Below are 21,474 nucleotides of genomic sequence, written 5' to 3' on the forward strand. Positions count from 1 at the left end.
CAATTATGATCAAAACCAGATAATCTGTGTGTGTGGTTTTACTGATGTTTGAGGGATAAATATTGATTAGGGTATCGTGGGGAGAACTCTCCTGTTCTCTCTTTGAGAAGTGGCAAGCCCATTGCATTAGAAAGCTGAGTTTATTGTCAGATGCACGAGTCCATGTGCGCACAGGTACAATGAAGAATTTGCAGCAGCATCATCACAGGCACAGAGCATCAGATACACAACATAAATTACACAAAAATTATACGAGAGAGAACACAATTAGAACAAAAAAAACCAAAGTCCATTATAGTGCAAAGTGCAAAGATATTAGAACCTGAAGCAACAAACAATCTGCTGGAGGAACTCAGTGGGTCAAGCAGCACCTGTTGGGGGAAAGGAACTGCTGATGTTTTGGGTTGAAACCCTGCATCAGGACTCATTGGATCTTTTACATCCATCTGAGAGAGCAAACAGTGTGTATCGTCTGAAGCAAAAAAGCACTGTCTGTCAGTGCTGTAGTGGAGTGGAGCCCAAATTTGGTGCTGGAGTGACTGAAGTGGGACCTGAATTTACAACCTCTGAATTGAGAGATACAGTAAGTGTGTTCCCACCAAGCACAGACATCTTTAAAATGCAGATTTAAAAGATCTTTAATATGCAAAACCTCCTTGCTTTCAGCCTAAGGGTTTTTTTTAAAGAGAATATTGGATCAAACAAAAGCCTTGTCATAAAATTGGCTTTTAAGCCTTGGCAGGACATCACGCATTTCACGGGCTGGATTCTGAACTCAAAAAGAAATAACATTTTTTGGTGAACTCATTACAAGAGTTATCACCTTTTCTCAAATGTAACTTTGAATGGGTTGAATTATTGACCTGATGACCCTATCTTCCACTTGGTGGGAAATCCATTCAGTTTGAATAATCCCCTCTCTAACACCAAGGCTCAAAGTTTTATTTAATGTTTCAGATTTAACATCAGAAAGCAATGGATGGCAGACAGGTGTTTTGAAATCCACAGCACGACTTGGTGTGGGACCACCTTGGTGGGGAATCAGACTGTCCCTCTGCTGGTGCTGGCTGTAGGTAAATGTCATACAATAACAATTGAATAGAAACAGAAATTAGTCATAAGTCATTGTGTGATATTCCCCCCCCCAAACTATATTCAAAAATATAGAGTGATACATTTGGGAAATGTCATTATCCTTATTCAGTGTACCAAGCAATTCAATTCCATTCACTCACAAATTGCCAAAATCACTAATATTTTATCCCTAAACATTTGGAGCATTTGAGAGGCTGTCCCTCAGTGTCCAGTGGCCACAGGACCATAGACTGTGGTCCTTCCCCACAGAGCCTTTGCATTGACTGCACCAAGCTTCAGTGTGTCCCTCAGCACGTATCCTGCACCCCGGAATGTGCCAGTCAGTCGCATTCACTTGCGGACGTCTCCTTATATTGAAAGAACAACAAGTTTCAGGCAGTGTCTATCTCTGTGTTGATGATCTTCCAGCAGCAGTTGAGGTTTGTCTTGGTTTGTGTTCCTGGGAATAGCCTGTAGATCACAGAGTCCTGTGTTACATTGTTGTTGGGGTTGAACGTCAACAAGGACTACTACATTATTTTACAGACATTCTTAGCTAAAACATAGTCCACAAAGAGGTGGATGCTCATCTCATTCACACTGCAGCCTCCTCAAGGGCAGCTTACGGTGGGATAGAGAGTTCGGCTGTACATTGAACTGACGGGGAGGGTTCTCACCTCCAGCCACACAAGATTGGTGCTTGTCTGAGAGTTTTGGTAATGAGGCATTCTGCCAAATGCCTTTGACAGTTTGCTCAGGAAACATCCCACAGGATCCACGTGTCCTTCTCCCACAGGCCTCCAGGACATCGCATGCTGACCACTGCCTGATTTACTTGTGGACCAAGGCGTTGTTTCACTGCAGCAACATGACCGGCCCATCCTGTGCAACACCAGGGATGGTAGTGACACTTGGTGTTTGTATAGAACATAGAACAGTTCAGCACAATACAGGCTCTTTGGCCCACAATCCCGCTATTTTAAATTCCTCCATATGCTTATCTAGTAATCTCTTGAATTTGACCAATGTACCTGCCTCCACCACCGCCCCAGGCAGCGCATTCCATGCCCCAACTACTCTCTTGGTAAAAGACCTTCCTCTGATGTCTCCCTTGAATTTCCCACCCATTACTTTAAAGCCATGCCCTCTTGTATTGAGCATTGGTGCCCTGGGAAAGAGGCGCTGGCTGTCCACTCTATCTATTCCTCTTAATATTTTACACAATTCTATCATGTCTCCTCTCATCCTCCTCCTCTCCAAAGAGTAAAGCCCTAGCTCCCTTAGTCTCCCCTCATAATGCATACTCTCTAAACCAGGCAGCATCCTGGTAAATCTCCTCTGCACCTTTTCCAAGGCTTCCACATCCTTCCTATAATGAGGTGACCAGAAATGGACACAGTACTCTAAGTGTGGTCTAACCAGTATAAGTGTGGTATGCTCAGCTTCTGTGCACAGCTTGATGCAGCTTGTGATGTAAAAGGACATGTGATGTTACAGGAATTGGATGTGGCCTCTGTGTGAAATATTCCCTGAGTTTACTTTTGTGTCACCTTGTCTGGGTACTGTTAGTATTTTACAGATGTCTACTAGACTACCATTGAGTCTCTAAGGTTTATGTCTTTGATTTGTTATTCTGTTTTTTGTTATAATAAATTGTGTATAGAAATGCACTGTTCCAAAATCTCAAAATGCATTTCACCCAGACTTTATGATTCACAACATTTTGCTGAACAAGATGTTTTTTATGAAAACATCCATTTGTAAATGGAGGACTGCCTGCATTTCATTGTTTCACTTTGTTAGAATATAGAAAGGATAAGCTCATAAAGGAAATCGTTACTTGATTGCTTGTTCAATTCACGGACATAAACACAATCCCATATAGAACCCCAGACAGCATGAGTGCAGACTGACAACTTGTAATGTTAGAGAGGCAGAACGACGGCCTCATGTGCACATTCACACCATTCCTGGTGTACACACACACACACACACACACACACACACACACACACACACACACATTTAGGCACAATCCCTGGTGTATTTAGACACAGACCACAACCCACAGTCTACATTGTCTTACAGAAGCTCGCAATTACTATTATGCACAGACACTCAGTTCATGATGTCCCTGGGCACAGATCTAGCCTCCCCGGGCACAGATCTAGCCTCCCTGGTGTGCACAGAGGACACGGTGTCCCTGGTGTGGAGAGACACAGACCCGTTTTCCTTAGTTTGAGCTCTTGCAGGTGTTTGCTAAAAACTCAGGTTATAATAATCCACATGAATGTACAATATCACAAAAATCACATGGGTTATTCAGGGGAGGGGGAGGGTGATGTACCAGCCTTGCCCATGTCCCTGATTGCAAATTTGCACACACCCAGGGCTTCTCTTGTGTACAAGTACAGTCTCACCACCTCTGGTGTGCACAAGTGCAGTTCCACACACTCTAGTGTGAACAGCAGCAGTCCCACAATCTCCAGTGTCCATAGGTACACTCCCAGACCCCCCACTGTGCACAGACAGTCATCTCTGTGACATGAAACAGTCCAGAAGTGGTCATTATTTTGTTTCACTCCAGATAAAAACATTGATTTTCAATTTGTAACATTGACATAAGCGTGTTGCGGTTGAATTTCTCGGTGTGATAGGATGAAGTCGAAGGGAGTGAGAAGCAACCAGGAGAATCTAAAAACTGGGAGATTTTGCCAGAGCGACCAGAAGGGCTGATCGGTGAACAGGACAGGGGGCTTGACATGGGGAAGCAGAGCTGTGGAACCTCATAGAGGGAGGCTCGGAGATGACAATAGTCTCAGTTCGGAAGCTACTGGAACTCTGTGAGTTTGGACACCTTGAACAGGAATCTATGCAGAAACATGGGCCAAAGATTAGATTTATAGCTGGATGTAACCAAACTGACTTTGGTTTCTGTGGTTGCCAATACACAAACTTATTTGCGTTGTCAAATGCCTGCAGCAGTAAAAGCACTTTGACTTCAAACAACAGGTGTTAGCGCCGAATTCTTAAAAGGATGAAGTTTATCTGCCCCCTGTCTCTCCTTCCACCCAGTGATTGATGGATTCAATAAAACTGAGGATGTTACAGAGGGTGTGAGATGGGAGCTTCCTGTGGTAACCTCTCCACCAGGGAACCCAGTGAAGTATAAAGAGTGGAGGGAAGGAAGAAGATCAAAACACGACTGCAAGGTTCTGTTCTTACAGCCTTGAACTGATACGTAGAAACAGACAGAGAAAAAAGAAAGTGCGAAAGATGTTAGCCTTTTGTATCAAGCTGATATTCAGTCTATTTCTCATTGTTTCAGGCACTGGTACATTTCTGGCAGAGAAGGGCCTAGATGACAATGAAGATATGGTTTCTTCAGCTGACCCTACCCCGGATGGTGATGAACAGGACCGAGGAGGTGCCCCCAACTTGGTCAATGTTCCACCAAAGCCTTTTGAGGCAGGGTTTCACCCCGGGCTGAGCCCTCGCCCATTGCCCTGGCAGTTGACAGCAAGCCACCAGTGGTCCAGGTTCCTGGATCTCCAGAGGATCCGTGGTTCTCCGAGCAGGGGAGCACCCCGCGTCTCCGGGACCCTTGGGTTTGGCAGTTTGATCAGGCCCATGGCTTTCCCTGGTGACCTTCCAACTTGGCAAAGAACCACGGGCCTGGAGGTGAATCAGAAGAACCGAGATGGCCTCCAAATTCAGGAGACGATAGCACATGGAGTCTGGGAGCCGGCACTAGATTCTGCCACAAAGGAGCATCCTCAGACAAAGAAGGGCACAGAAGACAAGACTTCCCATGGAAGGTGGGAAGCGAGTAGACAGCCCATGGATGACCCAGGTCAGTGGAGTTCAGACAACAGAGCTTGGGCATCAGGAGCAGGTCCAACTGAAGACCAACCACCAAGGTCAGATATCAAGCCAGTTGTCTGGGGTGCAGTGGCATCTCCTGCTAAACCTGATGCACAGACAAGACGGAGAATGGCTGCGGATGCTTGGAGAAGAGTGATTGAGAAAGGGAGAGGTGCTGCCGAGGAGATCGTCCTACCTCTGACGGAGGACGAAGTTACCAGGTCCAACTGCAGAAGTGTACCGTTTGCACAGGTGGGTGAAGTACCTGGGATTAAAGCCACACCTGACCCAATGGCCAGTACGTGGAGGGTTTAGGGGAGTAAAACTGTCTAACGTTTGCACCCTGCTGCTCAAAGACTGACAGAACACTTTAAGATCTATAGTTCGGTGACAGTTTGTCCATTCAAGGCTGCATTTACATTTTACTTTTGTGTAGAATTACAGGGAGTTTACATGTCAGGATCAGACCTTATACCTCAGTCCTTGCGAGAGTTTAGCATCCCCACCAGCCTCTGCCCCCTCCTCTCACCACATCAGCTCTGCTTACTCTCTTGGAAGAACTCAACCAATTTGTTCATTTGACTTCCCTACCTCCCCTTCCTGTCAGTATCCAGCTTCCCCTTAAATTTATCTCTGCTGTTTGCCTCAATCACTTACTATTTGCGCTGTTTACTGCTGATTTTCATTTACTCTTTTGATTTTCACTTTTTAGAACATAGAACAATACAGCACAGGAACAGGTCCTTCGGCCCACCATGTCTGCACTGAACACCATGCCAAATTAAACTAAATCTCTTCTGCCGGCACATGGTCCATATCCCTCCATTGCCTGCGCATTCATGTGTCTGTCTAACAGCCTCTTAAACTCCACTGTCGTACCTGCTTCCGTCACCACCCCTGGCAGCCCGTTCCAGGCACCCACCACTCTCTGTGTAAAAAAAAACTTGCCCCACACATCTCCTTTAAACCTTCCTCCTCTCACCTTAAATGCATGTCTTCTAGTATTTGACATTTATACCATGGAAAAAAGATTCTGACTGCCTACACTATCCTTGCCTCACAATTTTATAAACCTCTATCGGGTCTCCCCTCAGCCTCTGCCGCTCCAGAGAAAACAACCCAAGTTTGTCCAACCTCTCCTTATAGCTCATGCCCTCTAATCCAGGCAACATCCTGGTGAACCTCTTCTGCACCCTCTCCAAAGCCTCCACATCCTTCCTGTAATGGGGCGACCAGAATGGCACACAATACTCCAAGTGCAGCCTGACCGAAGTTTTATACAGCTGCAACATGACTTCCTGACTCTTACACTAAACACCCTGACCTTGCGATGACAAGTTCCCCAATCTCACAGTTCCACAAGTAGAGAGATTTCTCCTGAATTCAGGGGGTGAAAGAAACTTAAATTTCTTAGGTAACAGACTAACGAAGCTGATTTACCTTCTGTACTGGCTCGGTACCACCACACTCTCACCTCTCCTGAATTCCCCAAATGTCCAGAATTAGGAGCCAACACAATCAATCAGTTCCACAATAGTAACTTCCTCTGCAGCTTCTGCTCTGGAGAAAAGAGCTCCTCCTGCTCCATCCTTCCAGATGCAAGGTGGTTTTTTTGGGAGTGATGCAAGGAGGAGCAGAGCGAGTGTCTCCCTGCTTCCACTTTGCACCCATTCAGGTGGCTTTCGAGCCCAACTGCTGCACTGGGACCTTATTGAAGCAAAAGAAGGGAGGGCAGAGGGAGACGTACAGGGGTATCAAAGTCTGTCCTGAGGAAAGATTGGAGAAAGGTGGACAATTCCCCCGGGAAAGGAGGTATCCGTGAATGTGCAGGGAACATGCAGGGAATCACATGAACATTGAGGGAATGGAGGGATGTGGGTCGGGTGCAGGCACGTGGGTTCAGTTTAATTTGGCATCGTGTTCGGCACAGACATGGTGGGCCGAAGGGCCTGTCCCAGTGCTGTACTGTTCTGTGTTCGATGTTCACACACTAGGCCAGCAAATAGATGAGATAAAACCGGATTACTGTGAGGCTGTTCGGTCTCTGTTGTGACTCATGAGCAGGACTCTGGATGTCACCAGTCGACAGTGAAAGTCAGGGGCAGCACAAGGCCAGAGCTGGAGGCTCGATGGGATCTGGGAAGATTACAGTGCTGGAAGAAAAGGATCTGGGAAGATTACAGTGCTGGAAGAAAAGGGATTTGCAGCTAGATTTTATTTCCTATTACAGATATCTAACTATTCAAAATGATTGTGAGAATCATATTGTCAGACAGCACAGAAACAGCCCCTTCGGCCCATCACGTTAATGCTGACCATCAAGTGCCTATCGATATGAATCCCATTTACCACCACTTGGTCTTGGGAATCCAGTGCTGAGAGTCTCTGCCTCCAGCACCCCTCAGGCAATGTGTTCCAGATTCCAGCCACCCTCAGATTCCCGCTAAACTTCTTCCACTTAAACCTGTTGACTTTTTCTGACTATACAAAATTGATTTAGTGTACACATCACGCACATAAACATCTTCAGCTCCTCATGGCATCCGACCATGGGGTTGGAGCTGCATTTCTTAACAAAGTATCTCACTGGTTTCAACAATAGTTCCTCAGGATTGCAGAAGATGTTCATTCATCTCCTTCCCGTCTCAGCCTGCTCCCAGCCAAGTGACATCCCCCCCCGTCCCCTGTGCCTGGTGACTTGGGACCCATCATCAGCCATCAGTTCACTAATCTGAGTTTTTGTTCAGTGTAAGGGGAAATGCAACATCAGTGACAATGGACATTTCAATAGGTGGAGTTATAGCCGTTTACTTACGTTGAACCTTGAGTTCATTGGGAATGTGGTGAGGGGAATTCAATAAAGGGAGAGAGAGAAGAAAGAACTGGGATCATGGGATGTATAGAGAGAGAGAGAGAGAAACAACAGAGAAAAGCAATGATTAGAGACAAGGAGAGAGAGGAGAGAGAGAAAGGAGGGGGTAAGAATAGATGAAAGAGAGCAAATGCAAATGCATCCTGAAACCGCAGTGATTTTCTGGTATCGCATAAACCTTTGAAACCACCTTCCTCCAAACCCTGCAACGGTCTGTAGACATCGTCGGGACCTGAAATTGAAATGGGCCGAGAGGGGCGGCTGGAAGGGAGAGAGACCAGGAGCGGGCTGGTAGGACCAGCTTGGTAGAGGGAAGCTCATAATCGAGTAGATAATTAGGGGCAGGCTAGTCGGGGCACGGGCTGGTTGGGCACGGGCTGGTTGGGCACGGGCTGGTAGGGCAACAGCAGGAAGGGGGAAGGCTGGCAGCAGAAGCAGTTGGGTGTCTGCCTGTTCCATATGGTTGTGGCTTGTGTCTGCTAGCTGCCTCTTCCCTTGAACCCAGCTGCCACCGTCGGTGTGCTCTTGGCCAGGCCTCTAGAGGGAGCTGCTGTGGCACTTGTGCTGCAACGTCGAGGTGGGAGTGAGTGGCAGAGACTTTGGCTCTGTCACCTTGCTGCGATTACATCCTGTTGGCTGCTATCAGCAGTAGTCTAGCCCAGACCATCCTTATGGCTCCTGGAAGATTTGGGGAAGTGTGAAATCGATTCCCTGCTGCACTTGTTGACACCAGCTAAAGGTCTGCAGCAACCCCAGTTTACAAATGAGAAGCATTTGCGTTATTGCCACAAACTGGCCATAGTTCAGACACGTTTGATCCCATTGAATGCTCAATAAGAAAGCTTTTGGCATGCGAGAACTATTAATAAAGCCTAAAGGTGCAAACCTGTACAAGCTGCAGAGCAGATGGGACTAGTCAAGCTGCAACGGCTAGGCAACACTCAGCTTTGGGGTTTGAAAGCCTGTGGATTGTAGGAGCGAGGGGCTGGAACTCTGGAGGAGGAATGAGCTGGAGCAGGAGATCGGGGTTTCAACAGAATCGGAAAGCACAAAGAGTGAGGGAAGTGACAGCGGAACAGAGAGCGACCAGGAAGGAAAGGATCAGGGATTGTGGGAAAGATGCAGAGAGTGGGAAGGGGAGAGGGTGGGTGGGCATGGAACAAAGGATGAAAGGGAAGGAACGACGAGAGGGAGGCGAGGGAAGAGACAGAGGGGGGAAAAGGGAGAATGAGAGAAGGGGGAGGTAAGAAAGAGAAGGATTAGAAAGAGGAAGGGGGAAGGAGCCTGGGAAGAGGAGGAAAGAAATAGACAGAAGAGAGGAGAGAGAGAACAGAGAGATCGATGTAGAAGTTTGGAAGAGAATTAAGAAAAGGAGTGAGAAGGGCAAAGGTGCCGATCCCAGCAGTTCTGTGAGGGGAAAGTGGGCTGATTGGGCATGGTACTCACTCTCTGTTTTATGAAGCAAAGTGTCTGATCGCCCAGAGGATGGCTGTGCTCACACAGAAAGGGTCGGCAGCCTCCTGCGGCCCAGGACTGAACAAACAGAACCAAGACATGAATTACAACCCAAGCAATGCTGATAATGGCTTCACAAAAGCTTTTAAAAGAAACCTCTTCCCTTTTGACATTCTCTAGCGGCTGGCTGCTTCCATGGTGAGAGAACAAGGCATGGTTTACAATGCTGGGAGGGTGGTAGTGGCGCAGTGGTTAAAATCATTGGACTGGTGATACAGAGGTGTGGACTACTGAATCCAGAGAGCCGGGCTCGATCCCACTGGGGCAGCAGCGGTCTTCCAACGTGGTTAATGGTTTGGAATTTAGAAATGACGATGGTGAGAGCCCATCTGATTCACCAAGGTCCTGCAGGGAGAGCGGACATCTGCTGCCTTCGCCTAGCCTGACCCGTATGTGACTCCATTAAAAGGCTGGTCCAGTCATTCTGCTCAAGGGCGAGGGGTAGGATGATAAACGGCGTCAGTGGAGTTCACATCCTGTAAAATCAATAAATTAAGAAAACAAAATGGGTTGCCCACACTCGAATTGTTGAAGAATTGCATCTCTTGGGTGCCTTTTGTGACCTCAGACATTCTGACCTTCAGTTACTGCTCCAGCAGGAATGTGCACAAAAATATCCCATAAAGGGTGATGGTATAAGTACCAGCTCTGCCGTGATATAAAAGCAGAAACATTCTGACAAAGAATCTTCAGCCTGAAGCGTTAACTGTTTCTACTTCCACAGATGCTGCCTGACCTGCTGAGTGTTTCCAGCATCTTCTGTTTATATTTCAGATTTCCAGCATCTACAGTTTTGATTTTCCGTTACTGATTTGGGTGATGTTGGTTGGACGGTAAATATGTGTGAGGACACAACAGAACTTTCCTTCTCTTCTTCAAAAGTAACACAATTGGATCTTTTATGTCCATCTGGGAAACCAAAAAAAACTGCAGATGCTGGAAATCTGAAACAAAATCAGGCAGGCAGCATCTGAGGGAACAGGAGGGGCTTTGCTTTAACATCCGACAGCACTTTTAGGGTTTTACTGAAGTATCAGCCCAAGTGTTCATGGTGGGATATGAACCCACAACCTTCTAACGATACTAAGCAAGAGTGCTACCAACAGTGCCACAGTCAACAGACAACAGAGCTGCCAGTTTAGCTGTCTAAAAGCACAGGACCTCTTCTCATGATCCAAGTTGCAGAGTTTAAGATGTGGCTGTAGCTTGGCTGTGGAAGATCAATATGTTTACCATGCTAAATCTGGTTCCATTAAAGGCAAAATCTGAAGATTCAAGGAGGTACCAGGTGCCCTTCAGAACCTCAGGACATCCTGGAGCACATAACGGCCATGGGAGAACCCTTTGAAGTGTAGAGGATGTTATTTAATTATTCATTTTTCAGGATGTGGTTGGCACAGGCAAGACCAGCAATTATTGCCCATCCCTAGTTGCCCTTGAGAGGGAGGGGGTGAGCCACCTTCATGAACTGCTGCAGTCCGTGTGGTGACAGTGCTCCCACGGTGCTGCTGGGGAGGGAGTTCAAGTTCAGGTTTCAAATTTCAAGTTTATTGTCATGGGCATTCGTACCCAGGGTATAAATGCCATGAAAACTCGCTTTTTGCAGCAGCAGCTCAGTACGTTACACACATGATAAATATAAACTACATAAACTTAAATTAACAGAAATTATACATAATTTACACAGAAGAATGTAAGGCAGGCACGGTAGTGCAGCGGTTAGTGTAACGCTTTACAGCGCCAGCGATCTGGGTTCAATTCCCGCCGCTGTCTGTAAGGAGTTTGTACGTTCTCCCCGTGTCTGTGTGGGTTTCCTCCGGGTGCTCCGGTTTCCTCCCACATTCCAAAGACGTACGGGTTAGGAAGTTGTGGGCGTGCTATGTTGGCGCCAGAAGCGTGGCGACACTTGTGGGCTGCCCCCAGAACACTCTACGCAAAAGATGCATTTCACTGTGTGTTTCGATGTACATATACATCGATGTACATAAAGAAATCTTATCTTAAGAATAAACAAAAGTAACATAATGATATTAGTGCAAGTTGAGGGAACTACAGTCTGAGGCAGTGTTGGGGTTTTCAGGTGGGTTCAAGAACCTGACGGCAGGGGGGAAGAAGCTGTTGTTGAACCTTGAGGTGTGGGTCTTCAGACTCCTGTACCTCCCGCCTGATGGCAGCATCGAGAACCAGGTTTTAGACCCAGTGATGGTCGAAGAATGGTGATTTATCTCCAAGTCAGGATGATGTGTGGCTCGGAGGGGAAGCTGCAGGTGGTGGTGTCCCCCTCTGCCTGCTACCCTTGTCCTTGGTGCAGAGGGTTTGTGAGGTGCTGTTGGAGGACCCTGGGTGGGTGAGGAACTGCCGTGTGGTTTGTAGGCAGTGCACACTGCAGCCATGGTGGAGGGAACTACAGTTGTGATGGATCCCTATGTAGCCATAGTAACGGCAGGAAACACCACCGCCAGTTTGGCACAGCAAGCTCCCACAAACAGCAACATGACTTTGACCGCCAAACTTGAAGCCCCCGGTTTGGACTGAGTCATTTGCAGCCACCTCTGGTTTTACTGACAATCGTTTTCTTTCTGCTCCTTCAGAAGGTTTCTCACCCATCCTGTGCGAGCCTCACCATCCAGAACCGGCTGTGTTTCGGTCAATGCCGCTCCTTCTTTGTCCCCGGGCCTGTGCCAGAGTTGTACCGCTCCTGCTCTCGCTGCTTTCCGAGCCGGCTGAGGAATACCGTGGTCCTGCTGGAGTGTGGGGGCGGCCGGACGGTGAGCAAGGACGTGACGCTGGTGCAAGAATGTCAGTGCGACTTAGAGGAGGACCCGATGGGTCACTAACCCTCCTCCACGGACCAGTCGTCTTCACGCGAGCGACGAGCTTTAGGAGGTTTGGACACTTCTGCAACTTTTACCGATTCCCATTTTCCACAGGAACTGAACCTCAGGCAAGACCTGGCCTCTCTGTTACCCTCCTCCTACACCACACCGTCGACAGCAGCGTCATCAACCTCCTACAACTCCCTCCCTTTCCACGCCCGCGTCCCGTGAAGTGGGACTGCTCAGTGGAGAGACACGCAGCCAGCAGTATAACTCCAGGCCAACATGGAGTTCATCGGGCTCTGCGTGTCTCTCTGGGTAGTGGTTACTCTGTGTGGGAGTGGAGTGCAGGGAGTGGTTTGTGATAATGCAGCAATGTGGCGACAACAACTGCCTCATTACCAAGAGCCTTGGAAATAGTGAGAGGCCCCAGGGTTGTTCCCAGAGGCATGAGGGGCAGTTATAGAGACTAAGCTAAAAACAATAGGGATGGTGAACTTTAAGGATGGATGAGAGAGAGGAGGAGGGACTTGGGGAGAAATGTAGGGGAAAAGATGGGCTTTTATGATCTCAGTACATCCCAAAGTGCTTCACAGTCAGTGGGGTGCTTTGGAAGTATTGTCATGTGCTGTCTTGTAGGATAGATGGGAGTCAGCAGTATACAGTAAGGTCCCACTCACTGAGATAACGAACAGATTATCTATTTAAATAATGTTGATTGAGCGATGTGTTAACAGGGGACACTCTCCTGACTCTCTGAAACTGAGAGAGCAAGTGATCTTCACCTCACGTCTCGGCCTAAAAGCTGCTCCTCTGACCCCACAGAAGGAGTCTGGTATCGGTATTGGTTTATTATTGTCACTTGTATCGAGGTACAGTGAAAAACTTGTCTTGCAAACCAATCATACAGGTCAATTCATTACACAGTGCAGTTACATTGAGTTAGTACAGAGTGCATTGATGTAGTACAGGTAAAAACAATAACAGTACAGAGTAAAGTGTCACAGCTACAGAGAAAGTGCAGTGCAATAAGGTGCAAGGTCACAACAAGGTAGATCAGTGGAATCAGCCTGGGTTTAGACACTCAAGTTCTGGAATGGGATTTGAAGCCACAACTTTGATTCCAAGATAAGAAGGCGAGTCCGCCACAGAGGTTAGAGTGAGAGCAGCCATGATCTGAGGGAGTAACGAGGTTTGTTTCCACCTGAAGTGGAGGGAGATAATGGAACAGGATACGCTTTCAGATTTCTGTGAAAAGTGGAGAATTTTAATTATGGCTGTGGCATTTTATTGTCCGCCTGGGGATTTATTGTTAGCATGTGAGTGCAGTACCCAGCCAACAAGCAGATTGTGAGGAGAGTTTGTTTTCTCCTGGAGGGATGAGTTGCCCTTTTAAAGGCCCTCTGTCACCAACAATATGATGCCATGATTCTGAGGGCTGAGCTCTTTGTGAAATGTGTGATGATAAGGTGTGTGTTTTCCCAGATTCCAGACAACAGGGAAATGTTCTAGAAGGGCAAATTTAAGCTGGCCTCCACTTGGAATATGCCGCCTTTCTCTGACAGCTTTGATTACTGTCACTGTGTTTTTACCTTCTCAATATTGTAGGACTTTTTCAGGGGCAGCTTCATAAACATGTCCCCTCACTGTTGAGAGAGCAGACAGCAGTGCAGTGACCCTGCTTGGGGAGGGATTAAGAACAAAAACCCCATAAGAAATAGAAGCAGGGGTAGATCTTTTACCTCAGTGCTGACTTCCTTCACTGGTTTCATATCCCTTATAGAACATAGGACAAAGAACACTCCAGCACAGTACAGGTCCTTCAGCCCACAATGTTGTGCCGACATTTTATCCTGCTCTAAGATCTACCTAACCCTTCCCCCCCCACATAGCCCCCTATTTTTGTATCATTCATGTGTCTATCTAAGAGTCTCTTAAACATCCCTAATGTATCTGCCCTCACAACCTCTGCCGGCAGTGCGTTCCACGCATCCACCACCCTGTATAAAAAACTTACTCTGACATCCCCCTTATACCTTCCTCCAATTACCTTAAAATTATGTCCCCTTGTGTTAGCCATTGTCGCCCTTGGAAAAAGTCTCTGACTGTCCACATGATCAATGCCTCTTATCATCTTGTACACCTCTATCATGTCACCTCTCATTCTCCTCCTCTCCAAAGAGAAAAGCCGCAGCTCGCTCAGCCTGTCCTCATAAAACACGTTCTCCAATCCAGGCAGCATCCTGGTAAATGTCCTTGATTCACTTAAGATTCTATCCATGTCTGTCTTGGACACACTCAGTGACTGAGCCTCCTAGACAGAGGATTCCAAAGATCCACAACCACCTGTGTGAATAGGCTTCTTCTCATCTCAGTCCAGAACAGCTGACCCATGGTTTGTCTGTGACCTGGCTGGGAAACCATCCCTGCACGTACGTACACTGTCAACTCCCCCGAGGAATTTTGCATTTCTCATTCTTCTAATCTCAAAAGAATTAGACAATTATCTCTTTACTACCCTGCCTCATTAGCTGAGCTGACCCTTGGCTTTGGGTGATGCTAAGCAGAGTTGGCAATTAAAGGCCATTGTCCCCAGCAGAAAGATTTCTTCCTTCTGTTGGGGGAACTGCCCAATCTCTGACGATGTAACGGTTGGCCTTGACCACAATGATAAACCACCTCACCAACTCCACAATAGTCCAAACACTAGTGGACACTGCGCCGATTTAGAAAAATTGCTCTTACATCAAAGTTCTAGAGTTCTGTAGAGACAAGACCACAGATGAATCCTCAGGCTGATGAGATTTTATCTGATTCAGAACTTTATTCCTTGACGTGAGACCAGTGAATACACAAGGTATATACTGAGACCTCTGTATGTGTGTGCTTACCACTGTCTCGGCTCTGACTCTGGGACATGCGTAAGGGTTAGTGGCTGAGTTAATACTCTTCTACCAGGATCCCGGATGACTGAGTCAGAAGTGTGAGTTGGAATTCCATCATAGCAGCTGGGGACTAGTCAACAAAGTCTGGGATAAACAGGTGCCGCTGACAGTGATGATGTGAACCAATGGGATTGTTGTAACATACATCTGGTTTCACTAAATTCCTTCAGGGGAGAAAATCTGCCCATCTTACCTGGTCTGGTCTACGTCTGATTCTGGATCCAGACATAGTTAATCCTTCACTGTGACGTGGCAAGGCAGTTAGTTCACTGGCCAATTAATCGTGGGTAATAAATGCCATCAATATCTACGTTCCGCCAACAAATAAATAACAGAGAAGCCCCGTCTGCCCCTTGTCACTACCCTCTATAAAATGCACCTTCTGACCCAGTACCTCTTTCTGTGCCCAGTTTTGTCTGATGGTCCAAACTCTATCCAACACCCCATTTCACAGCTCTATAAAAGCAAGTTGTTGTGGTATGTCCACTGGTAATCGACTGCTTGTGTCAGACTCTCAAACCGCAACAAGGCTTCCCAAGCCACCCAATCAGATTTGAGAAAAATTCGGTGCTGAGCCCTTTGCACGGGTTTGAACTTTACCTGATGGGGATTCAGGAGGAGACGGCAGGTGTCACCAGGTGACACCAGGAGCCATCTGAGGAAGAAAGGCCAGCCTTCGCCCGGACTAATCTATCCCTCCTCCACCTCCTCCTCCACACAGTGGGGTCACCCTTCCACGGGCTACCGTCTACCTAAGTCCCAGCCCATGCCAACTCTTACCTTCCTCTGCAGTTGAATGGAATAGAGTTTCAGAAACAAAGTACGAGGCACATTTAGTGTGGGTGCCAAGGGTGAATCCGGAGCCCCTCGAATGTATCGTGAAATCTTGCACCACCTCTGCTGGTGGACCTGAATGAGATCTCCTCTCTAGAATCATTGAAATTTACAGCACAAAAACAGGTCCATCTTGTCCATGCTGGGTTAAGCCCCACTGTTGACCCATAGCCTTGCGGGTTATGGTTCTTCAAGCGCTCAGCCAGGTGTTTGCTTCCAGCAACCTCCTAGAGTGCCTTCAGTACCAGAGCCATATCTTGTGACTCAGTCACAACTGACAGTGTTGGAATAAACGAAGACAAGTTGTTTTTGACTTCAGTCCAGTGCTGCATGGATTAAGCTCTTTCAGCAGCATTTAGACACTCCCCTGAATAAAGATTTATTTCTGAAAAGCCTGGTGGCCAGCTGAGAACAGGCATCACTACATATGTCCTGAGCCTGCAGATCTGGGTCCCAGAGGAGATGACAATTGGCCTGCCTGCTACTGTTGCTCTGCCAGCCTGGCATCTCAACTCACCTGTACAAGCCTTGGGAGGAAATGTTCCTCCCTCTTCCTGAATAACAGAGCATCTCAAGCGTTGGAGTTTAGAGAAAGGCCTCGGCTGTTCCGTCAGTGAGGCAGCGAAGAAAGGAGAGAGACTTCTGTGTTGTAGAAAGCTGTGTCTGTCTTGGAGGTCACAACATGAGCCCTGACAGGGAGCATAACACGGTCCACTCCACTCTGTGCTTTGTATTCCCTCACACAACATGGGCATCAGTGGGAGACCACAAACTGCATCTGTATTTGGTTGGTCTGGAGAAGGAGGTGATGATCCACCTTCCTACGGCTGCAGTCCGTATTGTAAAAGGTTTCCCTCTGTGCTACTGGGGACTCAGTTCCAAGATTCAGACCCAGGGACACTGAAGGAATGGCGATATATTTCCATATATGTGACTCCTGGAGGGGAGTTTGAAGGAGGTGGAGTTCCATGTGTCAGAGAACATTAAAGCACTTATGCAGAGTCACACAACATGGAAACAGGCCCTTCGGCCCAACTGGTCCATGCTGACCAAGATGCCCATCTAAGCTAATCCTATTTGCCTGCACTTGACCCATATCCCTCTGGACCTTTCCTATCCACGTACCTGTCCAAGTGTCTTAAAAGTTATTAACTTAAATCACATGTTGCTACTTAAAGGCTCAAACTGCTATAAAGAACCAAAGAACACTGAATTTTGCCTTTCCTCAGCAGGTTTTGTAACACATTGATTTCCAGAATTACCAACCAGTGCTTCAGTTCTCTGGCTCCACCAGTGTCTCCCAACCAGGACTCTCTGTTCTGCTTTGTTAAAACACCAAACTTAAAAGTGAAGTCTTCCCTTAAAAGGTTTTGTGACGTAAATTCTCTCCTCCTGCACCAACCTCTGACTCTGTTTCCCATCCTGACCTTCCAGGGAATGGAATGGATGGAGAATCATTAATATAATAACAAGAATTCCATCTGTCAGGCCCTATTGTAACCGCGTGTCACGTCTCCCTGGGCTGTGGAGGGTCACTCTGTAATGCACTGCACAATACACACAGAATTTAAATCATATCCCTGTAACTTGCTTAAGGGTTACTGATGGAAACTGGAGCTAGTGCTTCACATTTACGTTTAACCCTTCAGAGAGGCAACGGGGTAAGGACAACCATTTCTGGGTCCATCCAGCAAATATGGCCACTTAGTCTAAACTGCCCCAGTTTACTGGATAGCCTGCTGAGGGCACTGTGTGGTCCAAGGGTCTTGTTTGTATTTTGGGACGGGGTGTGATTTGTTTGTAGAAGTTCTGGGGAGAGGTTTAGCTGCATTTCTGTTATAGTTGATCATTGAGGTGTGTGTATGCGTGTGTGTGTATGTGTGTATGCGTGTGTGTGTGTGTGTGTGTGTGTGTGCGCGCGCGTGCGCGTGTATACATCGTCATCAGCTGACGGCGGGCATCTCGCCCAGAAAATCTATGACTTGCGGGCACATATTAATGACCTGCATGGAGAATGAGCCTGACTAATCTCTCAATAGGAGATGCCATGCCTGACAATTCTCTAAATCAAGCTGAGAATCTCTTTGTCTTTTCTTGGACCAAAACAAACTTTTTGTTTTGCACTGGTTTTATTTATGAATTCCTAATTTGTCTGCACAAACCTTCGCGGTGAGGAGGTTTTGTTACGTAATGGACACAGGGCACCGACTGCCCGAGTTGTTTCTTCACCCATACATTGTCTAATAAATTTAACGACAGTCTGAATCTTCTCTTCAGTCTCAGTGTCTTTCTTTCACCAGGGAACGCTGTGCCAATCTCACTGTGATGCCCCGTACAGGCACTTCCTCCCTCCCACCAACATGTTCTCACCTACTGGGATTTAGTTCTAATTGATTCCCCCCTTTCCTTTTTATACAAGTGCACTAGTTGGGAGCAGAACTGACCAGTCCAGCCTGCTCCACCACTTAATATGGACTGATGGTCAGTCCACATTCCCACCTCACCTTTCACCCCTTGCTTATGAAGAATCTGTCTACCTCTGCCTTAAAAATATTTAAAGATTCACCAACACCCAATTCTGCCTTTCTTCAGCAGGTTTTGTAACACGTTGATTTCCAGATTTACTAACCCAGTGCTTCAGTTCTCCGGCTCCACCAGTGCCTCCCAACTAGGAATCTCTGTTCTGCTTTGTTAAAACACCAAACGTAAAAGCACAATCACATATTCTTCATAACTGTGTGCATTCTGAAGTTTTCCCTTAAACGGTCTTGTGACGTGAATTCTCTCCTCCAGCACCAACCTCTGTTTCCCATCCTGACCTTCCAAGGAGTGGAACGAATGGAGAATCTTTGACAAAATAGAGAGAATTCCATCCGTCAGGCCCTATTGTAGCCGTGTGTACAAACCCACATCTCCCTGGGCTGCGGAGGGTCACTCTGTAAAGTACTGCACAATACACACACAGTTTAAATCATATCTCTGTAACTTGCTTAAGAGTTACTGATGGAAACCTGTGTTGGTGGTTCAAATCGAAGTTTAACCCTTCAGAGAGGCAACAGGGAGTAACAACAAACTCTAGGTCCAACCAGCATATGCAACAGTTACAGGGAGAGGTTGGCCAGGAAGGGTCTTAATTCCTTGGAACGTAGGAGAATGAGGGGCAACCTTATAGAAGTGTTTAAAATTAAGAGAGGCATAGATAAGGTGGACGGTAACAGTCTTTTCCCCAGGGTAGGGGAGTCCAAAACTAGGGGGCACAGGTTTCGGGTGAGAGGGGAAAGATTTAAAAGGGACATGAGGCAACTTTTTCACACAGAGGGTGGTGAGTGTGTGGAACGAGCTGCCAGAGGGAGTGGGTGAGGCAGGCCAACAGTGTCACTTAGGAAGCACTTGGATAGGTACATGGAGGGGCGGGGATTGGAGGGATATGGGCCGAACGCAGGAAATTGGGACTAGTTGGGTGGGCACCGTGGTCGGCATGGACTGGTTGGGCTGAAGGGCCTGTATCCGTGCTGTGTTGCTCTGTGACTCTATGACAGCACACCTGATAGTAAGTCCACATTCCCACCTCACCTTTCACCCCTTCCATCTGAAAAATTTATCCACCTCTGCCTTAAAAATATTCAAAGACTCTTCTTTCCATCACACTCTAAGGAAGAAAGTTTCACCTCCCTCCAACAACATTCCTGCTCCTCTCCAGTAGCTGTTGTTCCAAGTCTGTGACCTTTCAAATCCCTTCTGGAAGTTTAAGGCCCTTTATCAGGCCACCTTGTTGCCAGGGAAAAGACTGCATTTTTTCCTAATGTAACTGAGTCCCTGAGGAGGTTCAACACAGCCCTCAGTGTGAGGCACCGGCTATCCCCCAACCCCTCGACCAATCCACCTGAGATGAGGCATTGAGGGGGGTGGGGGAGCTTCAAATGAGAATCTGTTTCTGTTTTTATTTTCCCCTCACTGGTCTAGGGCTAAAACACACATTACTGTATAACAGCAACAGCTGCAGGTAAGGCCCCTCCAAAGCACCTCAGTCTGGCCTGAGGCACGGTTCACCGGAGCAACCCTTTCCGGGGCTGGCTGTGTGAGTTACAGCAGTAGTTTGGGCCTCCTCCCCCGAGACATGAGATGATCTGAAAGGTGTCTCAAAGATTCAGCCGGATTCCACATGAAGAAGTCACGGTAGTGTAGCAGTTAGCGTGACACTATTACAGCGGCAGTGACCCGGGTTCAATTCCAGCCGCTGTCTGTAAGAAGTTTGTACGTTCTCCCCATGTGTCTACGTGTTTCCATATTGGGGAGGGCAAAACTATGGTACTGTAACCTGGGATAGTCACCTGTACATCCCAGAGGAGATTCTGGAGAGAGGGCGGAGTGTTAGGAACTCCATCCCATGGGGAGCAGTGGAGAAGAAGGAAATGTTATATTTGGGAGGATTCTGGATACATTCTGGAGTCAGGGAGGGATGGAAGATTGTGTTTGTTGATAAAGTTGGGGGGAGGCAGCTCATGTGCATCATAAAACCAGGCAAGGGCCAGTAATGGGCAGTTCCAGGGGCCGGCACTGGGCAGTTCCAGGGATCAGCACTGGGCAGTTCCAGTGGCCAGCACTGGGCAGTTCCATGTGTGGACAGTACAGTTTAGGGGGAACAGAAGGTCTATGAGAAATGTTGGGCAACAGGCTACTTACCCCAGGTGGGAAGACACTGTGGACCTGCTCAGTTCTGCGCCCTCACCAGCAATAGCCAGCAGAAGGAACTATTGGTGGGACCTTCATCACTTTGGTCTTCCTGACCTTCCCAGTTCAAAACAGAGTCTAACCACCCTCATGCTCAGCTGAAGCCCAGCACTGAACGGAATGCAAGTCTGGTTCGACCTACTGACGCTTCAGTTGAATAACTGGAGATGACTAAGCCATCAGGAAGCATGACTGTGTAGTGTATGGGCTTGGAGTTGATTTCTTTTGAATGAGACCATCTGTTTCAAATCAATTATATTATGCTACATTAATAGAAACCATTTAACATTAAATTATATAGTGCCTTACACATCACAGGAGTGTAATAAAACAATATTTGTCTTAACACCCATGTTGGTCTGATGAGAATTGAGACCCTGTGAATTCACGGCAACAAATCACACATTAGTGCAGCTGACCGAAGGGAAGATTTTGAGGAGCATGCTATTGGAGGAGAGGGAGAGAGGGAGGTGGAGAGGTTTAGGGAGGGAATTCCAGAGCTTCGTGTGAGCTTTGTGGTTTAGGTGTTGACGCCTGCTGAGTTTTCTCAATCTGCAGAGTAGATTCATAAACTAATGAGCTCAGTTCTGGCCATCACAAACTCCGGAGGGAGAGAAGCAGAGAACAGAGAGCCTGGTGTAGACTGGATGAGTCACGAGGAAAGAGTATCAGAGCGCTCATGATATATGAAAAGAGAGACAAGATTAGCAGGATCCTTCCCCCCCCCCCCACCCCACCCCCTGGGCTGAACCAAAGGCAGGCAGGCCCACCTAGAATATCCTCCGGGACCCTAGGGTCCTGCAGATAGTGTTGTACAAGATGC

The sequence above is a fragment of the Pristis pectinata genome, chromosome 31 (assembly GCF_009764475.1).
Source record: "Pristis pectinata isolate sPriPec2 chromosome 31, sPriPec2.1.pri, whole genome shotgun sequence".
NCBI classification, from domain to species: Eukaryota; Metazoa; Chordata; class Chondrichthyes; order Rhinopristiformes; family Pristidae; genus Pristis; species Pristis pectinata.